This window comes from Vespula vulgaris, chromosome 19 (genome assembly GCF_905475345.1).
Source record: "Vespula vulgaris chromosome 19, iyVesVulg1.1, whole genome shotgun sequence".
Lineage (NCBI taxonomy): Eukaryota > Metazoa > Arthropoda > Insecta > Hymenoptera > Vespidae > Vespula > Vespula vulgaris.
In genome coordinates this window covers 1,092,501-1,108,507 of record NC_066604.1, presented here as the reverse complement: position 1 = coordinate 1,108,507, position 16,007 = coordinate 1,092,501, and the positions used below count along the sequence as shown (strand labels likewise).

Genomic DNA, 16,007 nt, shown 5'->3' with positions numbered 1-16,007 from the left:
AAATCCGATGAAAATTTTCTTAGCTAAAGTTCCGTTCTAATAATCATCGTCAAAGGATTAGAACGAATATAACCTGGTTGCATTGATCGGTTCTACATATGTAAGTGATAAGTAAGTAAGTAAGTAAGTATGTATGTAAGTATTTAAATTGAATGTATCGAGAAAAGAAAATGTAGGATGGTTCGAAATTACATAGATAAATAAATAAATATATAAATATGATATACATGTATAATATATAAACATATATAGATACATACATATGTAAGATAGTGTTGTGAGAAAAAAAGGAAGACAAAATAGAAAGAAAAAGAAAGAAAGAAAGAAAGAAAGAAAGAGGAACAAGAACGATGTCACCTATACGTTGATAATATAACAAAAGTGACGACACGGTAAATAAACAGTAGCCCAACTATAAACGTTTGAAATCGGGTCGGTGAATATATATATATATTTATATAGAAAGGGCCAAGAGAAGGGAGGAAAAACTCATTGCCTTTCATGAGGACGCCCATGAGACGAGGAAAGCTCGTACCAGAGACCGATGGTCATTTCTAGATCCCATCCAATTCTTTTGCTAAAGTACTACTCCGTCTGTTCGTTGGATTATAAATAAAGATGAGAGAAAGAGAGAAAGAGAGAAAGAGAGAGTCAGAAAAAAGAAAGAAAGATAAAGAGAGAGAGAGTCAGAGAAGAAGAAAAGATAGATATAGAAAGAATAAGAGAGAAAGAGAATCAAACAGAAAGAAGGAGAGAAGGAGAAAGAAAATCAAAAAGAAAGAAAGAGAGAAAAAGAGAGAGAGAGAGAAAGAGAGAGACTAAGACAGGTGGATAGAAGCTATCGAACTTTTTGATAGATCGTCTTACCTATCTTCCAAGTACAGAATGCTGACCATCCAAAAACCAAATTCGATTAATAACCTTTCCGACTTTCTTTCGGATTCGAAAATAAATCGAGAGAGATCGAGATATAGATAGATAAGTAGATGGATAGTTAGATGGATAGATAGAAAGGAGAGATAGATAAAGAGGAATAATTCTTTTATCGTTCGAAGCTTTCTGAATTTTTCTAAGACCGCTTTCGTTGCCACTCAAAGGATAAGAGATCCGACGAAACGAATCGTAGATATCCCTGTTTTAGTATCCTTCTCTCTCTCTCTCTCTTTCTTTTTCTCTTTCATTCTATCTATCTATCTATCTATCTATCTATCTATCTATCTGTCTATCTATCTATCTATCTATCTCTTTTTTTCTTTTCAGCAATTACAGGATAAGTGAGTTCCCCTGTAATCTTGCTATATTTGCCACGATCCGTCTGAAACCTTCTCGTTCATGGCGTACTAATATTTCTTTCCTTTTCTAACACCAAACACTCGATTTTACCAAACACACTTTTACACACATATACACATGATATATATATATATATATATATATATATATATATATCGAATTGATCTTGGCTAGATCAACGATCCCCTATAACCATATACTTCGAATCAATCACCGATACTTACTTACTTACTTACTTACTTACTTACTTACTTACTTACTTAGATATTAGTCGATTTTTTTTCTCTCACGCGAAAGAGATAGAAAAAGAAAAAAAAAAAGAAATTAATCCATCCGTTCGATGAAACCAAATGTCATTCATAATAATATTAATTTTCTCGAAATCTCACAAACAAGTTTACTATCGTCTAACGTTTGCGTTCTAAAAAAGTTAGAGCCAAACGTTATCGTTCAAACGTTGTCAAGAACAATCAAGTACCCATCCCTATCGAGATAATATTCGAATTTGAAAATAAAGAAGGAAGGAAAAAATGATTACGATGAAATAGTGAGTGGTAAAGAGAGAAAGAGAGAAAGAAAGATAGAAAGAGAGACAGAGAAAGAGAGAGAGAGAGAGAGATATATAAAAAAATGGAAGAGAGAGAAGGATAGCGATTCGCTTTGGAATTAATTGCGAGGGATGAAGAATCGGGAGGGTTGCGTCTGGGTTGCCGAGAAGAGTGTCGGCTGCCACGAACAGCCCTTCAGAAGGGCTGCTGGAAGGGTGAATGAGAGAGAACGAGAGAGAAAGAGACAGAGAGAAAGAGAGAAAGAGAGAGAGAGAGAGATAAACTCAGTTATATATATATACATATATACACATCTGTGTGTGTATATGTGTGTGTGTATAGGGTGTCCCACACAATATGAACAAGCTATACCTTCTAAACGATCAAAAATAGATAAAAATATTATAGGTCAAAGTTAAATGGTATCAGACGATACGCAATGTACAAATAATTTCATACACTTCTGTTCATCGTTGCATCACAAAAATGCAACTATATTGCTTCTCTTTTTTTCTTTTTTTTTTTTCTTAACGTCAACTTATATCTTTGATCGCACCAATCGATACAGTTTTTTTTTTTTTTTTTTTTTTTATATTTTATTATATTCTACATAAAATATGCGTTAACTTCATTATGACTTTATGAATTTTATCGTAGATAGAAGTTTCTGAATTATTTCTGAAGTATCGTTGGCGAGTCCCATGCAATTGATATGGAATAGATCGTATCTTCGAAACGTTTAGAAATAGATAGAATATGGGTCAATGTTATTTAAATGGTATCATGGTGCATTGGTGCGTAAGAAAAATGCAAATATATTTTTTCTTTTTTTTTTCTTTTCGATGGAAAAGCTGAATCTTTGAATTCTCGAATCGATGCAGATTTATTTTTTATTTTTTTTTTTTATATACTCCGCATAAAAGTATTAACATACTTATCCTTAGAAATCCTTAAGCTTATACTTTAGAAAGTTATGCTAGCTAAATTTTTCTGAATTAATCAATTCTGTTGGCAAGTATTACACCAAGTGTTAATAATATTCTTATGTATAGATTTAGGACATGCATTAGTATGTTAATATTTTTACGTAGAATATTAAAGATTGCATTAATTGGTACAACAATCGAAAATGTTTGTGTCTCTATTAAAAAAAAAAAAAAAAAAGAAAAGAAAAGTAATTTGTAGTAGTATTTTTTTAACGTAGCAACGCACAAAAGTATATAAAATTATTATCATTAATATTTTATTTACATCATATAACATTTCACTTGTTTCTTTATTTTCTTCTTTTTTTCTTATATAAATATTATAATATGTATAAATATTAGAAACAATATTTAAATAGACCTATATAAAATTTCACATTAAAACTAGATAGGATTATATAACAATAGAATTAAATAATATTTAACATCAGAACTAAACAGAAATAACATTATTAATATTTAGAAATAAATAAAATTTAACATTGACTAATAACATTATTTTCTACTTTCAACTTTTTAAAAGATATAGCCTGTTCCAATTATGTAGGACACCCTATATACATATATATACACCATAATATATATATATATATATAATTAAAAATCCTTAATATGGTTCGCACAATAAAGAAATTCTTTTTTTTTTTTTGCTATTAATACCCATAAATATTAAAAGCAATATTTAAATAGATCTATATAAAATTTCACGTTAAAACTAGGATTATAAACACTAAACTTAAATCAGAACTAGACAGAAATAACATTGCTAATATTTACAAATAAATAAAATTTAACATTGACTAATAACATTATTTTCTACTTTCAACCCTTTAAAACATAGTTTGTTCCAATTGCCTAGGACACCCTATATACATATATACACCATAATATATATATATAAACACATACATACATACATACATACATACATACATACATACATACATACATACATACATACATACATACATACATACATACATACATACATACATACATATATACATACATACGCATATATATATATATATATATATATATAGTTAGAAATCCTCAATATGCTTCGCACAATAAAGAAATTCCGCGATCTGAAGGCGTAGGTGATGATACTGGCACACACGATCCAAGAAGAAGGTTAAAGGGGCAAAGAGGGGAGGTCAAAGTAGTAGTAGGAGTAGGGTTAGAAATAGGAATAGGAAAAAGAGGGTGGGGACAAGACCTACGGATACGAGAAACGGGGAAAAAGCTCCCGATGTCGAACGAACAGGAACGAAAGGAGGATTCTTTACTCTTTGCCCGACATCTTCGACGAACTTCTACCAACGAAGAAGCTCCCGGAGATCCTCGAGAGTTAATGAAATCCATTTTGCCTGCTGACTCCTTCTAACCCCCGAGAGAAGAAATCTTCTTCCCTTTTCAAATAGCACGATGCACGTCTTCGATATTCACTATTCGCTCTTTCATAATTTATTTTTTTTTGCTTCCTTTTTCTTTTTTTTTTTTTCTTTTCCTTTTTTCTTTTTCTTCTCTTTTCTCTCTCTATCTCTATCTCTCTCTCTCTCTCTCTCTCTCTCTCATCTGTTTTATCTTCTTTTCTTTTTTCTTTTTCTTTTCTTTTTTTTTTTTTTCATTCCTTTCCGCTTTTCATCGCTCTCTCATTCTTTACTATTTATCTTTACTATTTATTCTCCAGTCAAAGTTACCATCAACTTCTTTTCTTTTTGTAAATGTAAGAATTATTATTACTCGTCGTAGGACGAGTCAAAATATTGTATAATATTTTTGATTTAACGAGATAGCTGTTTTCTTGCTGTTCTCTTTTCCTTTTTTTCTCCTTCTTTTTATTTTTCTTTCTTTCTTTCTCTCTCTCTCTCTCTTTCTCTCTCTCTCTCTCGTGATATATTTTAAAATATAATTTTCGTATCGATGAGAGTATTATTTCGTTCGTTATGTGTACGTACTTGTTACGGTTCAATCTTATAAATTTTATAAATCGTATAACGAGGATATTCCGTACACCATAAAAAGTATGTCATAGAAATCGTCGGTTTGTATCTACGAATCGCGTTATATGAGGATAACGAGATCTTAATGGAAAGAAATAGATTGCTGAGATTAGTTTTCAATTTTATATATATACATAAAATTAAAGTATATATAGAAGTATAATTATAATAAATAATAAGTATATATGAAACAATAAGTAATATATAAAAATAAATATATATACAAAATAATAAAAAAGAAATAAATAATAAGTGTATATATATATATATATATATATATATGTATATAAAAGTAAATTTATAATATATATCTGAAAAAAAGAATACGTATATACATATACATCCTAAAAATTTCAAGACAAAGTTATTGCATGTAAACAAAAATTAATTTGTAATTAAAGAAAACGATCCGATTATAAAAAAGAAAAAAATAAAGAAAGATTAAAAGACAGATTAAAAAATAAAAAAGAGAGAAAGAAAGAGAAAGAGAGAAAAAGTCGATCGTCGATTTGACAAACGCATCGTTGCCATAATTACGACGAAGTTAACATAAACAAATAAAATCATATACATATACATACATACATACGTACATATATATATATATATATATATATATCTAAATAAAAAAAAAGAACAAAAAATATATACATACATATATATATCTCAAAAATTTCCAGACATCGTTACCGCGTTTAAACAAAAATTAACTTGTAATTAAATAAAACGAACTCATTATAGAAAAAAAAAAAGATAATTAGAAAGTAAAAGAGAGAGAGAGAGAGAGAGAGAGAGAAACAGAGATAGAGATAGAAAAAGAGAGAGTGAGAGAAAGTCGATCGTCGGTTTGACAAACGCATCGTTGCTATAACTACGTGGAGGTTGGCATAAACAAACAGAATCGTAATCGTACTCGTCGTTACCATTACCACCATTATCTCTCTCGTCTTGTTTTCGTAGGAAAGGGAGGAAGGACGTAGGATAACTATAGGAATGAAAATTTTCTAGTTAAAGTTCTTCCATTACCGAGGTGGACGATGACCATCGAAGTGAGATGACCGTCGAAGAGATTTACGTTTCGAATTACCAACCCAACCCAACCCCCATAACTTTTTGCAAGACGATGGAGAAAAACAAGTTCGGGGGATTTAAAGCTACTTTTGCCTTCCTCATTATCGTATCAACTGGGAAACATTTAATAAAGGGGGTAAGCTTATTTTAAGGCTCAAAATCAGGATTCATCTTTGATTTTATCTTAAGGATAGATAGATAGTCTTATCTAATTGATAAGTCAGTACAAAGTTAGCTAACTTAGAAGAAACTAGAGAGTGTATACGTGATACAGTCTTGTCTCTTTGTCTATGTATTTATGTATTTATATATGTATGTATCTATGTATGTATGTATGTATGTATGTATGTATGTTTTGTGTGTGTGTGTGCGTCTTTCTCTCTGTCTATCTTCCAAATAGTATTCGCTCATTGAATTCTATTCACTTCCGAGGGCTGAAGTTGCACCCTCGATTCGATTATAGAGCCCAACCCCTCTAACACTCTCCTGTCTCTTAGTGTGTCTCGCTTAACGAATCTTTCAAGGGAAGAGTCTTGATTCTGTCTACGATTTATGTCTTACTTTCGTCATAACGTCATACATATATACACATAGAAATTATATATATATATATATATATATATATATATATATATATCACTCTTCCTCTTTACCTACCTTCTAAAACTTTCTACTAATGAATTCCATATTAATGTATTCACGTTTCTTTTCTTTCCCCTTTTTTTTTCTTTTCTTTTTATTTTTTCTCCATTTTGTCGACAGACCCTCGCAAGGATCTAAAAGCTTCCAAATAGAAAAAAGAAGAAAAAGAAGAAGAAGAAGAAGAAAAGAAGATAAGAAAAAAGAGTCTTGTCTCTTACGCATAGAAGAAAAAGAAGAAAAAGAAGAAGAGGAAGGATCAAGTAGCTACTACCTGTAAAAAGAAGAAAAACAAAAAAAGAAGAAGAAAAGAAAAAGAAGAAAAGAAAAGAAAAGAAAAGAAAGGCAAACGAACGAATTCGAACGGTCAGAAACGATGCTAGAAATTAATAGAATGATTAATATCGGGACACTCGGGGCAATTGGTCGTCGTTCGAAAATCGGATAGAAAAAAATAAAGAAAAAAAAAAAAAGAATAAAAAAAAGATTAATACTATGGAGGAAACTTGGAACGAAAAATAATCAACTTTTAACTCGAACGAAAGTAATTAATATTATTTCAATTACCTAACGGAGGGATATTATCGATCGTTATCAAAATCAAGTCAAGATTTTACAAGTCAATAAACCCCAAAGGCGGAACTAACTCCCAGTGGGCTTAAACGTCAAAACCTCTCTCTCTCTTTCTCTCTTTTTTGTTTTTTTAAATCTCCTCTTCCTTTCTCATTCATTTTTCATTATCTTCTCTCTCTCTCTTTCTCTCTTTCTCTCTCTCTCTCTCTCTTTCTTTCTTTCTTTCTTTTTCTTTTTTCTTTCTCTCTTTTTTTCTCTTTCTCTCTCTCTCTCTCTCTCTCTCTCTCTCCCTTTCTTAATCCTTTATTTTCCTATCGTCCTTCCTTCCTTTCTTCCTACGTTTCCAAATTTTTGTCGTTAAATACAATATTAAATGAATGAATGTATACACTTCGAAGAAATTTGTCGAGAACATTTCGTCTCTTTTATCACAACTCTTTCTTATCGCTATCTTTTCTTTTTCTTTTTCTTTTTCTTTTTCCTTTCTTTTCTTTTTTTCGTATCTTCGGCTATCCTTAAAATCATTTCCTGTTGTTTCTATTGATCTATATATTTATACACACATACATACGTATTATCGATCATTTGTTAACGAATGATTTGTAAATAAAACACTCCTTTCTCTCTTTCTTCCTTTCTCTTTCTTTCTTTCTTTCTTTCTTTCTTTCTTTCTCTCTCTCTTTCTTTTTTTATGTATGTACTTTAAACATTTCAATCTATCTGTAATAAACTCTAATAGACTCTGTTATAAGACACGACTTTTCATTTCTTTTTTCTCTATTCGATTACAATTACAACGAAAACTTTTCGGTCGATAAAATGCTAATTAATTATGATTGCGATTGATTTGCTAATTTTTGGTTTTTTATTTATTTTATTATTTCCTTTTCTTTTCCTTCAAATCCTACCTCCTCTATTTTCTCTTCTTTTTTCTTTCTTCATTCAAGTTCGACAACGATATACAATAATGGCTCGGTCGAAACGTTTTAAACGTTTCTCACGGAGAGAAACTTTTCTTCTTTTTTTCTTTTTCCGTAATATTTTCTCTTTCTTTTTTTTTCTCTTCTTCTTCTTCTACTTCTTTTTTCTTTCTTTTCTTCCCTCACGAAACAATAGGCCATTCATTCAACTGCTAATTGCTTCGTGCAAGATCCCGTTACTCACTTACTTACTTACTTACTTACTTACTTTAGTGCTTTGCAAAAAATGAAAGAAAAAATAATAATAATAATAATAATAATAATAATAATAATAATAATATAATACAAAAAAAGAAAAGAAGAGTTTTCTTTTTTTTTTCTTTCTTCAATATAAATTTCGAGCCTCTCAGAGAGATCGTAAATTTTTGTAAATTGACAAACGTATAAATAAATTCAATAAATCAGGGCAATGTTGCACGAACGAAAACTTGTTTCATATATTATAAATCGGCCCGAAACGAAAGAGGATTTCGTTTTAGCAACAAGTTGCACCTCCTCGCGTGTTTTCCTCCTGGGAGCTTGATAAAATCAACAAGTGAGTGAGTTCGCTTTCTGCCTGGAATTTATATGTCACCTTTCCCTTACTTCGACGACTCCACAGGTGGTAATCGAAAGAAAAAGAAAAAAAAAAGAATAGTGGAAAAAAAAAGAAAAACTTTCAGAACACCATATATTTATTCCATTTGAACATTATTTTATTTTATATATATATATATATATATATATATAATGTATTTGTGAAGATGTGAATAAGTAAAGGAATAAATCGTAAGAGGAAAATTCGTCCTTAAAAGACGAACGATTAATATTAAAAAGAAAATATATAGATGCTCTGAAACAGTACCATATACTTGTTTGATTTGATGATTATTTTATTTTAGATATATATATTTTTATATATTTATATATATTTTACATACATATATATATTTCTAATATGTGAATAAGTAAACGAATAAACCGCGAGAAATAAATTTGTCTTAATGATAAATTTATATTAAAAAAAAGAAAAAGTATATATGGTGCTCTAAAATATTTATTAATGAATATATGAATTTCATATATTTATTCGACTTGATAATTATTTTATTTTATATACATATATATATAAACGAATAAATCGTGAGAAGAAAATATGTTCTGGTCAGACGAACAATATATATATATATATATATATATATATATATATATATATATAATATATATATATATATAAAATATCTCGATCGTAATGCCTCGAAGTCTCGAAGGTTAGGTAGACAGAAAAAGTCTCAGCCAGAGTAAAATTTTCCAAGTCACGTAATAGCCATAAAAAAAGGCAACGGGGTGGATGAAGAGAAGAGGGTAAGCAAGTAAAAATTACTAAAACCCTAAGCCGACGTGATATGTGAAAATCCATGATGATTCCTCTACTCGGTTAACGATAAATTTTAACCTTTTCACGATATCCTTGTTATTACGATCCTCATCTCACGTTATTTCTAGTTTCTCTAATACGTCAGATAGAAATAAATGAAATTATATTTATATACGTTTAAGTAAATAAACAAATTGTAATTATTTCTAATATAATTTCTTAGATATTAAAAAAGAACGATTTATATCGTATAATTCATTTATGTGAGTCTGATTAAGATAATTCGAAATCGATGGATACCATAAGATTTTCTAGTGAAACGTGATAAAAGGACATCTTAATAAAGAGCCTTGGTGGATCCTTCATATCGTGAATTCTTCGAGATCCCAACATTCCCGTTGGTCGGGACATTACATTCCCCTTTATACGCTCTATATATATAAATATATATATATATATATATATATATATATATGTATGTATATATATATGTATGTATGTGTGTATGTATATATGTACCGATGCTCTCAATTCTTCGATATGACAATAGAACGTTAGAATTTTAATCTTTATTTAATAATCATAGATGATATGATGAATTTGATTAATAAAGTTTATTAATTTTCAATAATTATTTTTAAAAATATTAACTATAATAATAATAATTTTATAATAATATTATTATAATATATATAATATTAATGATATATATTATATATAATATTTAATATATATATATATATATTAATATATATTTGATGAATCATATGATGAATTTGATCAATAGTCTATTAATTATTGATAATTATTTTTAAAAATATTAATAATATTAATAATAATTATATAATAATATTATTATAATATATATATATATAATATCAATGATATATATTAATAATGATAATATTGTAATAATTTATATAAACCATTTAAATCTATATTATATATAATACTAATGATATATAATATTACAATTATTTATCTAAACAATTTAAACACTATTTAATATTAAATATTAAATAATTATAATTAATAATATTAATTTCGATAATATTAATTATATCAATATCAATAGTCAATTAATTTCATTAAAGTATCAATATATATCAATAACGCGCTTGTTAATAATTATTATTAAAATATAATTTTATATATTATAATATATATTAACAACAAGTTATAACGATAAAAACATATATATATATAAACTAATATTATATAACTATATATACAAACCATATATATATATATATCTACATTATATACATATATATATATATATATATATATATATATATATATAAACTGAAATAATCTAAGTAATAGGAGAATATAAATTCTGCTTTTGAAAGTCGAACAAGGGTGATTGAAGTTGAAAATAGAGGTTAGCGCGTATGCGGGGATGAAGAGTGGGGGATGATGATGGTGGTGATGGTAGTGAGGGGTTAAAAGTAGGAGTAGTAGGAATAGTAGGAGGAAATGGAAGAGGTAGAGTAGATAGAGTAGGAGAAGGAGGAGGGATGAATGTTCGTCGTGGGTTCTCGGGTTTGTGCATGCGCCAAAGTGATCTCTTTGACGCGCGCGACTCTTCCTCCTTCCTTCCGGGAGGATCGAGAAGAGGAAAAGCCGAAGAAGCAGACGCAGAGAGACGCAGACGACGGCGGCCAGAGCGACGGCCCTGAGCCGGTTACAACGGGGTGAGATGCACCCTTATCGCTCTTATCGCTATCAATCGACTGTGGGGTTTCCATCTGGGAGCACCGCAAATACAAGACCAAGACTGTTCCAACTAAGTTCTGGGTTTATCCTAGACTAGCACGTACACAATTGAAGGAATCAAGAACCGGAAACGAACGACTTCATTCTTCTTTATTATTTTATCGAGTAAGTACACTTTCATTTTTACGATGTTTTATTTCCCTTTTTTACTTATCACACTTTCAATGCTCGATGAAAAACGTTTCGTAATTTTTCTTTTTATTTCTCTTTTTTTTTTTTTTTTTTATTTAATTAATACTCGAACGATTCGTTCGTTAAAGAAAATTTCTTTAGATTCACCTAAGACACGTTTTTTTAGATTCGTGTAAGACAATCGATTGGTAATTTGCTTTGTGACGATACGAGGAAAGGAAAAGGTAGAAAAGGGAAAGAAAATAAAATAAGAACAAGGGTAAAGGAAAAGCAAGGGGATAGAACGGATCTAACTCTTTAACTCGTTCATACTTTATACTTCATGTTAATTTAATCGATTCTTTTTTCGAAATTTACGATCGAGATCGTCGATCTATCATTGGATATTTAAATTGATTCCGATTTTGTCTCTTTGTGATACCTTTCGTCTAGAGAATTTCAATTACAATTTGCGTGGGTGTCAGGTGCCCATTTTATGCACGTTTATTCGAATCTGTGTATTCGAATCGACACACACACACACACACATATGTGTGTGTATATATATATATATATCCTGCGGGAACAATTCGTCCACTTCCGAACGAAGCTTGAAGTCCCTCTTTATCTTACCTTAATACGGTATTTCCTGATCACCCCATACGTCGCGATCCTCCTCCTCCTCCTCCCCCTCTTCCTCTTCACACCCTCCTTTACCTCTTACTCTTTCCCCGTTGAACCGTATCCTCTCGTCCCGTTCTCATTTCCACGTGTCAGAAGCACGCTTTTATCCTCGAGTGTCCTCTCTTTCGTTCTTCATTTAACAATACAACATTCTCGTAAAACTAATCATATTTGTCACTTCAAAATTCCTTATCACAAAACGCATCGCGATCGTTTAATATTTAAATTAATAAAAAATATCTCAAACAACTTCTCCCAACATCGCGTTCATCAATGATAATAAATGATATCTGATCGTACAATAAAGATTAAAAAAGATTAAAAGTAAAGATATCCTTCCTACTATCCCTCCTCCTTTTCCTACCCCTTCAAAAAAAAAAAAAAAAAAAAAAGAGAAAAAAGAAGAAAACGAAAGATCGACGAATCTATGAGAACGAATAAGAAATAAAATAACAAAATTGCAAAGAAGCGACAAAGTGTTCTTAAACTTTGTTCATTTCATTAATAGAAACAAATCAATTTTTCAAAGATTTCTTTCAAACGAACGATCGTTCGATCGTCCGATTATCCGATCGTTTCTTATCAGAGATCCTCGATTATATTCTCCTTTCGATCAGATTCTACCACCAATATTATCGCTACAGTTTCTCTTATCTTTCTCTATCACTTGCTCACTATCTCTTCCTCTCTTCTTTCATAGCTTCCTACAAAATCGTTCGACGCGATACTATCTAACAGTTAAAGGGTCCTAAGGTTAATAGAGTGATCGGTAACAAAGTTATAAAGCAATCTGCATAAACCTGACCCGACCTGGGGTACTTTGCACAACCCCGGGAGTTCTGGGCGCAATGGTGAACAGGCAGTGTCGCAATTACCGACAATAATACGATTACCTGCTCGTCAAGGACCGTAACTGAGAAGGTTGTCACGGCCATATTCTACTACACCTTCTGAGATTGTCACGCGACCAATGATCTTTTCGAATCTTTTCGATTTTTTTCTTTTTTTTTTCGAACTCCTATTTTTTCTTTTTTTTTATCTTTTCCTTCTCTCTGTCTCTCTCTGTTATACGTAGATATACGAAAGAAACGCGTAGAGACGTTTCCTTTTTTCTTTTCTTACTCGTTTTTTATCGTTGTCGTTGTTGAAAGATAAAGTACATTATTCTGAACTTGAAAATCATTGTAACATTCTTTTTGAGAATTCTTTTTTCTGTTTTTTTCTTTCTTCTCTTTCTTTTTTCCTTTCTCTCTTTTACACGTAGATATACGAAAAAACCGCGTAGAGACGTTCCCAATTTTTTTTAATATTTTTCTTTTTTTTGTCATGGTTGTTGTTGGAAGATAAAGTATATTATTCGTTCTTAACAATATTTTTTTGAAGAATTCCTTTTTCTTTTTTTTTTCTTTCTTCTCTCTTCCTTCTCTCTCTCTCTCTGTCTCTGTCTCTTTCTTACATGTAGACATATAAAACAAACGCGTAGAGACATTTCTTTTTTTTTTTTATTTTTTTTTATTCTCATTACTGTTGTTGTTGTTGTTGAAAGATAAAGTATATTACATCTGAACTCGTAAATCAGTATAATATCGAGAGAGAAATAGACATAGTAAAGATCACAGGTTATAAATTTATTTATTTGATTCTTATCGAATCGTAAAGTGTAATTTTCTTTCGTACCTTTCTCTCTCTCTCTCTCTTTTTCTCTCTATATGTCTTTCTCTTTCTTTCTCATCCCTTTCCAATCCTTTTTCCACCAATCACGCGTCTTCCCATTTACATTTTCTCTCCTTCTCATTCTCCTTTCTCTTCTTCCTTCCCCTCGTATTTTTTTCATCGAGGATTTCTCAGGATCCTGGATATTCAGGGACGATTCAGTCGGTCGCGATTTAACCCGTGAAAATAGAAACGAATTGAAACATAAGAGATATCGATTGATTCGTTTTAAACTTTGGTTACAACGGTACTCGGTGATTTACGAAAACGATTTCATTAGATTCGATGGATTTCTTTTTTGCTTTCTATTTTTCTTTTTTTATTTTTTCTTTAACATTTTCTTAATTCTTTGATCGGATATGATATAAGATAGTCGTCTCGTATAAGGTTGTCTCGTCATGTGATTATAACGTCACACACACACACACACACATACTGTACGCAGTTGCACGTGCACACGCACGTACTCTTACACGTTATGTTATATTTCGTTTTCGTTTTTCTTTGTCACACTCGTTGGATTATTGATGACAAACATCTGCTGACATTCAAATCGAAGAAACAGTAAACGTCGGACCATCTGCGCGATCTAATCGTTCTATCTCTCTCTTTCTCTTTCTCTTTCTCTCTCTCTCTCTCTCTCTCTCTGTCTCTCTTTCTGTCAATCGTCTGCTTACGTGTAAGTTTTATTTCGTGTGACACTTGTAAGAACATCGTATGTACGTTACAATATACAGATAAAATATTGTAAATATACATTTATTATTATTATTATTATTATTATTATTATTATTATTATTATTATTATTATTATTATTCATTATATATATATATAATAAATTGTACGAATATATAGTATTATTGATAGTTTACAAGATATATAGTTACGATCGGTGTTCGAATCGTTTAAGAGATATTTATTTATATACCACGTACTTCTCTCTCGTTCGTCATTTACGTTTGTGTTCGTCATTTTCATTGTGTAGAAAGAAAAAAAAAAAGAAAGAAACATTTATATTATATACAAGACCGTCGAAAGATTTTCTTTCTTTCTTTTATCCTCGACTATTATCCACTTACGTTCAGATCGAATTGGAAAAATATATATAACGAAAGTGTGCAACTTTTCAACCGTTCGAAAGAAATAAATGTGACTTGGAGTTTTCTAGTTGACCAAGGATCAGAAGTGTGCAGAAATTGTGCGTGTTCTTTTCAACGAGTGATTGTAGGGTACAAGAGGTAGTGGTGGAGAAAAAGGAAGGTTTGGTTGATAATATATCACCGTAGTTAAGGCCGTAAGTTAACAAAGCAATTGCGTGGAAAAACTTATGAAACGTAAAGACAAAGTAGCCGTGATAAAGAGAGAGAGAGAGAGAGAGAAAGAAAAAAAGGGTTGCTCGTATTACTCGCACGATCGGGCTTGATAATATAAACAGGAAATAATTCCCCCGTTTATGAAGAAATTCGATATTAAGAAAGCGCTTATTTTATTTCGATAAATTCGTGAAAAATTAAAGGCAAGAGAAATGAAAAAAAAAAGAAGATAAGGAAGAAAAATGAGAACGATCATATCTTTCTAATCTCTCCCTCTTCTTTATGTTCTCGTTAATAGATAGAAATCGATAATAGACAACTCGATAGGACTCGATCTACTTGTTGAACCACGAAGCAACAGTTTGCTCTTTTAAACTTCTACTACTTGCTTCATCTATTATCTTTTCCCCCTTTTTTTTTCTCCTTCGTCCTTTCGCAAAATTTTCTAATTTCCGTGTCATTAGTTCTCTCTCTCTCTTTCTGTTTTTTTTTCTTTTTGTTTTTTTTTGAAACGACGTAAAGATACAAAGGATTCGTTTTGATCAATGATCGTAGAATTATTCATCGCATTTCGCTGTATCATATTGTTCGTTTGAAACTTAGTCGTAACCCGTATCAAAAGTTAAGTTACTGTCAGAACTGATCTGATTAAGTCGATTCATTCATTCGACAAAACTACGTTACGTGATACTCGATATAGTACGGTACAAAGAGTACAGTGAGAAACTTAGAAACGGTAATACCGGTTACCTTCAACTGGATAGATTAATTTAACTCGGCAAAGATCCTAACTTTGATGATATATGCTAGTCGGTGTATAGTTCAAAAGTTTTTTTTAAAGGGTTGACCCTAATTTCATCTCTAATTTCTAATCTCTTTTCTTTTTTTTTCTATCAATTTTCTTTTTTATTTCAACGAATATATTACTTAAAAATTAGACTCGTTATCGAATA

The 16,007-nt window shown here is 30.4% G+C and overlaps 1 protein-coding gene and 1 long non-coding RNA gene across 4 annotated transcripts in view; both read left to right on the top strand.

Moving 5' to 3' along the window:
• Positions 1-5,707: 5,707 nt before the first annotated feature.
• On the top strand, positions 5,708-8,523 carry LOC127070685 (uncharacterized). The gene is made up of 2 exons (XR_007784599.1): positions 5,708-6,040; positions 6,667-8,523. It is a non-coding gene; the product is annotated as an uncharacterized LOC127070685 (long non-coding RNA).
• Positions 8,524-11,063: 2,540 nt separating this feature from the next.
• LOC127070654 (synaptic vesicular amine transporter) overlaps positions 11,064-16,007 on the top strand; it is a 24,873-nt gene continuing 19,929 nt past the window's right edge. Inside the window, exon 1 of one of the 3 annotated variants that reach the window (XM_051008914.1) lies at positions 11,064-11,337. The gene's annotated coding sequence lies outside the window, so the exon portion shown is untranslated. Of the gene's footprint in view, positions 11,338-14,468; positions 14,488-14,797; positions 15,036-16,007 lie in introns of those variants that run through there. The other 2 variants (XM_051008915.1, XM_051008916.1) reach the window with 2 other exon arrangements.